The sequence below is a fragment of the Aythya ferina genome (genome assembly GCF_964211825.1).
Source record: "Aythya ferina genome assembly, chromosome: 11".
Classification (NCBI taxonomy): Eukaryota; Metazoa; Chordata; class Aves; order Anseriformes; family Anatidae; genus Aythya; species Aythya ferina.
In genome coordinates this window covers 10,474,976-10,482,375 of record NC_140307.1, presented here as the reverse complement: position 1 = coordinate 10,482,375, position 7,400 = coordinate 10,474,976, and the positions used below count along the sequence as shown (strand labels likewise).

Sequence of the window (7,400 nt, the reverse complement as noted above, 5' to 3'; positions counted from 1 at the left end):
GCATGCATTCCAAGGCATTCTTTTGCCATTGTTCTGCATGCTCTAGTGCTGAAGTGGATATCTATATATTTGTGCATAACATAAGGTATCACACGATACAGCTGTGAAAGCATTAAAAGCTTTGGCCAAATGTGGATTGGTAGCTGGATACAAGTACCTCTGATACATCCAGGATGATGGAGACTACTTTCATATCTTGTTATATCTGATCCTTACTTGAAAGCTGATTTATGTAAACATTACAGATGCTCTGACTTCATCTCAGTATACTTTTCTGAAGCAATTGTAAGCACAATTCCCCCCCATGCGCACACAATAAATGTGATTGACCTGCCAGTGATAAAGGTGCTGCATGTGCACTGACCTTAATGTTCTCTTTCTCTGGAAAATGTGCTGCTCTCTGCTCTGATGTGATAAGTTGTTTTTCATGTTCTTTAGAGCCATAGGAAAGGAAGAATAGGTGGGGTGGCTGGCCTGTCTTTGAAGTCTTCTACCAGTTTATTCCAATAATGAAGGTAGCTCCTTCAAAAATAGTGTAGACTAGAGATTTTGACATCACAGGAGAAAACACTCAAGACACGTTTATATCCAATGTTAGACTAAGAGTTTTAGACCCCAACAAATGCTTAAGCTCTGTAAATTTTTTTCAGTTACCATCCTGTTTTGATTTGTAGTGTTTAATTAAGGCATTGGTATCCAATGGTGAAGATGACTGAAAAATTACAAGGACTCTTGGGTAGTTGTTTATACCCATCTGGGAGGAATGTAAAAAGCAAATGGCTCAAAACAAAACAAGGGCTGTAAATCACCCTTTGTATTAAACACACTATTTTAAGTTTGAAGGAAAAAATGCTAAATTCTTTTTTTTTTTTTTTTTTTTTTTTTCAATCACTGTGTTTCTCACAAACTCTGTTGCTTGTGGGATGTTTCGTTTTAGGCATGTGATGCATTTCCGTGGAACCCTATACTCCTGTTTGAATCTTCTGAAGGCTCACATGTTCTGGGTTTTAAAGAAAGTGTAGTAATCTTTACTTTGATGACAAATACATGATCCCTAATGCTGGAACAGAGCTGTCTTTACAGCAGGCCTGTGAATGTGTCTTGCTGATTTTTTTCTTCAACTCATTTTCAGAAGCAGAAACAACCAACCCAACCGAACAAACATATTGACTTGGGAGTTCAGGCTTCTAGTTTAACAGGAAATGCTTTCCTATTTAGGCCATGCCTAAAAACAGATTTGAAAGCTGCTAATGTGAAATTAAGCTTTAGTCTTAGTTCTAGTACTTAGATGAAGAGCAACTTCAACAATTAGTACCATTTTTCTTTCATATGCATTTTCTTGTTTTACTTAGGTGAAGTTAACACGCAGTGTAGATGGAATTTCTCCTGTTTTGTATGCTTTGGGGCAAACTGAACTGTGTTTAAAAATCTGTATATAGTCTCAAAGGATCAGAATTCTTCTTTTCCATTAATAGCTCCCTTGATTATGTCTGGTAGGACTTCAGAAAAGGATGTTATTAAACACCAAATTAGGTGCAAAAAAAAAAATATGAACATCAGCCTTTTCCCAGCTTTTTGCTTATCCTTCATAAAAAATATATATATTTTAACCTTAAACTGCTCACACAGTACCAAGTCTTTCAGCCTGCAAACCACCACTATGCTTTTGAAGTTGTTTGTTTTTTGTTTTCTGCTAGTAATACATGTTCTTCTACCTCATCCTTGGAGGTTTTGGCCGAATAGATTTGCCTCTAACTCATGTTTCCTTCAACAAGGAAGGCAGGGGAGTTTTTCCATATAACCAGAAGCTTTCTGTTCAGTTTCAGCAGTGGCATCAGAATAGAGATTGCAGAGACACCCTAGGAGAAATGTATTGACAAAATGAAGTGTTACTACCATCATTTAGGGACAGAGGATCTGGTAGTGTGAATATTTTTGAGACCTTCTCAGATCTGTCTCCTTGACTGACCTTGGCTGGTCACTTAGCCAATTTACTTCCACATAAGGAAAAAGTGAACCATGCTTAAGTACTCCATGAAGTGTAGCGATGGTTAAACAATACATGCCTGGAAACTGCTTCAGTTTGCAAAAGTGCTGAAGACTTTTTGTGATCCTGTATAAGTCTCCTGCAGCACAAGACCAGAGAGAACAAAGTTTCTGTCTCTCTTGCAGCTGCAATATTTTCCCACCGGTGCACAGTACATATGCAAATGTATTCACAAATATGCTTACAAATGTCCCTGGGGTTGATACGCACTTCTGTATAACCAAATGTAAATTTACCATTTCTTACACTTTCTTCTGTCTTACCAGTGCTATTGAGAGATATGGTTATGCTGCTATAGGACAGAATCTATGAAGTGAACAACGCAATGACAAAAAAAAAAAAAAAAAAAAAAAAAAAATATTTTAAAGCTCTAGTAGACTTTCTTTATGGTAGAAGAACTGGAAAAATGCTGATGAGAATCAGTATTTTCCCCAGTAGCCCATTCAAGAGGGAGTGATGCAGAGACAGTAAAACCTTAAGAGGAATGATGAAGGGAACATGATATATAATACTGCTCTGGTAGATGCCACCACATAACATTGATACTTATAATCTTCCAAGTTATTTTTATTCTTGCAGAGAGGGAGGTCAGCCCATGTCACAGTTGGTTTTGGTTAGACAAGACCCTGGAAATAGGAACATATGGTGAGAAACAGGAGCACTTGGTTTCTGCTTTGATATCCAATTACAAGCAATTTTTGGAGGCCAAATTACGTGTGGGCAACAGGCCTTGCTATTGGGTGAGATGGAGGAAGCAGGCGTGATGGTGTTTGACCACCTCTGTTCCAGGCTGCAGTTTATATATGTAAATAAAGTAGATTAAACATGGGCTGGACTTGAATTTTTCATCATTTTTCAGTCTGAGAAGGTCTTAAATAATTGGTATTCAGAATAGATGGTGTCAAAAGAAGCATTAGAAACATAGTCTTGACTGGAAGCTTTAAGGAAAGGTGATAAATCAGTTGCCAAATCTACAGAGATTTTCAGGGTGGGCTCAGCTCAGCTGCAGGGAATTAGCCAGCCACGCTCCAGGCAGTGGTTCTGGAGGGCTAGGATTTCCCTTGCACTTTGCTTCTGAAACTTGGCTTCAGTAGGCTCGCTGGTTATAAGAAGCCATGTGCTGCATCTGTGTAAATATTTGTAATAACAGTTCTTCATGTCTATTGTTTTTTGGTAAGATATGTTTCTTAAAGTACCAATGCCAAACCAGAGAGGATGTAGAAAGAAGGTGAAGCCTTAGGTGGGGGTAGCCTCTTGCAATGTACATGTATCTGTCGTTTGTGGTTGGGAATGCTAAGTGCTGGTATACAAAGTAGGGGAAGGAGAGCTTTTTTTCCCTACTTAGTGGGCAGAAGGGAAAGAATGGTTTTCTCCAGTCAGTTCCTGTAGGCTGTGCCTGTCCTAGCAGAATGTGATTGTTTCTTGGTGTTGATTACTCCTGAATCTTCCTGCTGTCTAGCTCAAAATACTGTCATTTGGTTTTACTTTTGGTATCCATCTGATTAATAGCACAAACAGCAAAGTTTGGTGGGTAGCACTGCAACTCCTGTGTTGATGCTTAAGAGGCATAGGTTGATGTCTGTGCAATTCCATATAAAATTTGTTTTGTTTTTTAAATCAAAAGTTAGGCCCACTGGGGAAAAGAAATTTGTCTTGCTTTATGGGCTGCTGGTGGAAATTAGGCTGTTGGATCCACAAATATTTCTGCTAGTCAATTATGTTGCCAGAGTTGAATTCCCTGCTCCAGCCTTCCAGAGTGGCAGGGGCTCTTCATTCCTGCTAGGGCGAGACCCAGTGTGTTTAGCTCTGCTGAAACTGTCAGGATGCCCCTCAGCCTCTGGCATTTATCACTTCCTAGGAGTATCTGCTTCTGCTTTGTTTATGCTAGAGCATTCTCAGAACTTAATTGAGCAGGCAGGAAATAGTTCTATGATAATGAGTGATGTCCCAATTAAGTGGTTCATTCATTAGTTTATAGCAAATTGTCACAATTTATGTGTTGGTGAAGCCAGATGTATGAATGAGAAACAGAACTTTCCAAATGTTTTCTTACTGGAATGGTATTTTCATGAGCTTGGTAGTGTGACGAATTAGACAGCCCTACAAAAAAATAGTCTAGCAAATCCACTGCATGCTCTATAACACTTTATACCCTCTCTCTGTTCACTTTATGTCTTGCAGGACAAGAGAGAGGCAGAAGCTATTTGGCTGAGACCCAGAGTGGATAACATGAAAGTGATTCTAGCTGGCAGGGATAAGCAGGAGGAGGAACTGGCAGAGACTAAGGTAACACCCTCAGCTATGCTGGTCTATCTGTAATCTACATGGATGATAGTTAAGGGACCTCAGATTCAGCTTTGCTTCAGAAGAGCAAGAAGTGTTTTTTAAATTTTAGGTAGCCTTCCCCATCTAAAGTATGGTGTATGGTTTTCCATCAACCCTGTTTTACATACCCTATCTTGCCTCTATCTTTTTATGTTCAACATAGTGACAGATGAATTTTTAGACAGCTTATAGACCTGGATTTATGCACCTATTTTGCTGTGACTGACAGTAGCTACTTTTGGAGTTCTATCTCTGTGATTTGAAACTTGTGGAAGTATTTTTATTTCTCTTCCACTACACAATGAAAAAATAATCTCTATCTTTGTAGTGCTCTTTCTTCTCATTGCTTGGGAGGTATTGTACTGTGCTGTAGGTGTTGTTAACACAGCACAAAGATCTTTAATAGTTGCAGTTCTTTATTCAAACATTTGTTAATAATGATTGGTTTGTCTCCTTAGTCATCTATGTTTCGTTTTGTCCACAAGATGGTGTTGATATTCTGCCCTTTTCATGAGCTCTGTCTCAATGGAAACATTCACCAAGGCACATAACCTAGAAAGAGCTCACCATTAGATAACCTTTAGCATTACCTGCGTGACAACCTCTAAGGCCTGGCAATCATTTACAAAGTAGACCTTATCCCCATGAAGTAAAGGAGGTGTAGAAATGGTGGTGCCTCACTGATACCTATTCCCAAAACTAGTGTCCTGCAATGAACTTGAAAACCTGTTTGGTGGTTTGCACAGAACAACAGCGACTAATGCCCACGCCACAGTCCATGGTGCCTTCCACTGATGGGCCCTTGGGATGTGGTGAGTGTAGGGCTTTCAGCAGGCGGAGTCCTGTATGCCAGCCTTCAGCCTGCACAGAAACCTCAAGGACTGCTCACCCTTGGAAGAGTGAAGTTGCATCCTGACACAAAATACCAGATTTAATCTAGGAAGTGCTGGCAAATCGCAATGACAGCAGCACAGTAGAGGGTGCTACTGTGATGCTAGTAACTTTTCTCCAGTCTACCATAATGGATGTTTTAGAATAGTTTTTGTTTATTCTTCTTGTTCCTATTGACATTTCAATCAAAGTAAGTAAAAATACCTACAAATGTTTTTTACCTGTAGGTATTCTTTGTTTGATCATACACAAAGTACTACTTGTCAACGTCAAAATTTTCGCATATCTATATGTGTGAAAGTGATTGCTGTGGAGTGCTAGGACACAGATATCTCAAGGGTCAGCTTTGCATAGGGTGTCAGAAATGACATGGAGCCAAATGGGGACTGATCTCTGCCTTCTGAAACCTTCTTTGTGTGGGCTGAGAACCAAAAAAATATATCAACATAGCCATTAATTAAAAAAAAAATATGGCTCAAAAGCCATACATTTATGGGCACATTACCCATTCTTTTAGATCCCTCCTTTGGGTTCAGTTATGCCCCTCTGTCTCTAAAATTAAGGCAAAATGTTGTTATTTTATTAAGCTCTGGCACAGGTGAGATTGCTGTGGGTAACATGGTTTATTTCAGGAGTTCCTGTTCCCTCAGATTACTGTTCAGAATATTTCATTCTGTTAATCAAAATATACTGCACATTTTTAGAAATATAAACATATTTGGAAGAACCAGGAGTTAAGATGAACTGGAAACTGTTGACATGAACCTTAAGAAATTCCAAGTCATTAGTACAAAGCCCAATTTAAGTTTCTACAGAAGCAGCAATTGCTTTGTGAATTACATGTTATTTCTTCTGTAGATTTGAAATCTCATTTTAGTAGAACATCAGTGATGCACTTTTGAACAGCAGATTTAAATTAAAACAGAATCTATCCTCTGTACTCTTGTTTCTATATTACCTTTGAGTCAGCAAGGCACTGAAACAACTCTGTTAGGTGACTTGCTTGATGTTTATAAGGGTGTTGGGTAGAGTTTGGCCCTGGCTAGCTGTAATGCTGAACTGTGTTCAAGGGAGCTAGAGTTCAGTGACCCAGGCTCTGTAACACAGCTCTTGTAAAAATTATACCAGACCTGTTCATTTTTTTCTCTGCAGTTTACTAGTAAGTACTGTGATTGTCACTGAGTGGGTGACATCATTGTAGAGTAGGAAGAAATAACATTTTCCTTATAGCATACTAAAAGTACCATTACTTGGCAATATATGATGTCAGTATTTACCCAATACTTCACACATAGAAGTATGTTGTTTACCACAGACTTTTCCTCTCATAGGCAACAAATGGTCAGTGTATCCCCCAATACAGTCACTTTTTGCTAACAGTGACTTCTTCTGGGTGTGCTTGCTTCCCGAGACTCAGGAATTTTGAAGACTGAGGATTTATACACATCCACCCTTCCTTTCTGGACAAGAAAGACTGAACCAAATTTCTTTGGCCTTGTGGTGGGCTGGACTTTTCTTGGGAAGGCTGGCATCAGGATCTCATGTCACAAGGTGTTTGTGCTACCAATGGGAATTCCTGAAAAGAAGGGTGAAATGGGGGTTTCAATGTATCTGTTTTCTTTTTGAAGGAATAGATCTCTCCAGCTTCTTCCCTGTAACCCTATTTACAAATTCCTTGGGAGAGCTCAGGGGCTGTTGAAAGGATGACAAATGTAATTCTAAGAAAAAATGAATTGAAAAGACTGGGCTACTTAGTCATGGGGAAAGAGGAAATCAGGCAAGACATAAGTGATGTCTTCTATGAGTGTGGCTTGTACTTTATCCGTATTGTCATTGTCTTTTGTATATATCCAGCTATGTATGGTGAATAGGAGAATAGCAAAGAAGGGGCATGGAAGAGGACTGCAGTGGCTGTCCTCATCAATTATTAGGCAATGATTTCACAACTGTAGCTCATTTTCCTCATTGTGAAGCTCAGAGACAGACTGTGCTGCACCACTGCTGTCTGCAAACACCAGCATACTCAGATCCTGCCCCTGCTTCTGCTAAAAGATAAGAACTGTATGATGCAAAATGAGATTTCTCTCCTAAACAAGAAGAGATCTATAATGGCCAAACATTCAAGTTATGCCTAGCA

The 7,400-nt window shown here is 39.2% G+C and overlaps 1 long non-coding RNA gene across 1 annotated transcript; it reads left to right on the top strand.

The window, feature by feature from the left end:
* The first annotated feature begins 3,204 nt into the window (after positions 1 to 3,204).
* LOC311442657 lies at positions 3,205 to 7,021 on the top strand. Its single transcript, XR_014696796.1, has 3 exons — positions 3,205 to 3,220; positions 4,229 to 4,333; positions 6,595 to 7,021. It is a non-coding gene; the product is annotated as an uncharacterized lncRNA (long non-coding RNA).
* Positions 7,022 to 7,400: the final 379 nt, after the last annotated feature.